Raw genomic sequence first — 563 nt, forward strand, 5'->3', positions numbered from 1 at the left:
TCCATGGATGTACCCTTGTTTGTAAACTTCCCTTCTATTTCCAAGTCCAAGCCTTTCTTGTGTGTGTGTATATTCAAAACAGCATTTTTTCTTTATAAATGCTTGGTAATTGTTGTACAGAATAGTGCAAAAATAATTAGGAAGATATCAAATCATCTTCCATTCTTGAGTAGAAGAAATAGTTAATATTTGTGATTAAAATTCACATACTTAAGGATACCCTTGTGGTCTACGGCCGTGCCACCCCGAACAAACCCGATCGCGTCTGATCTCGGAAGCTAAGCAGGGTCAGGCCTGGTTAGTACTTGGATGAGAGACCACCTAGGAAGACCAGGTGCTGTAGGAGTAAAAAATAAAAAAATCAGGGATTGTGAACTGACAAGGTCTTTGCAATCTGTGAGGTCAACCAAGGGTTGCCTCGCCTGGAAAAAAAAAAAAAAAAAAAAGGGATACCCTTGCAAAAGGAAGAAAGTATCTCTAAACACACACACATATAATTTTCCCATTCTCCTCCCTCCATCCCACAGCCTCTAGCACAGAGCACTGTGTCCTGCATAGGACAG

The 563-nt window shown here is 40.7% G+C and overlaps 1 pseudogene; it reads left to right on the plus strand.

Moving 5' to 3' along the window:
• The first annotated feature begins 227 nt into the window (after window positions 1-227).
• LOC112478187 lies at window positions 228-346 on the plus strand (annotated as a pseudogene).
• Window positions 347-563: the final 217 nt, after the last annotated feature.

Source organism: Pteropus alecto, unplaced genomic scaffold, assembly GCF_000325575.1.
Source record: "Pteropus alecto unplaced genomic scaffold, ASM32557v1 scaffold42, whole genome shotgun sequence".
NCBI classification, from domain to species: domain Eukaryota; kingdom Metazoa; phylum Chordata; class Mammalia; order Chiroptera; family Pteropodidae; genus Pteropus; species Pteropus alecto.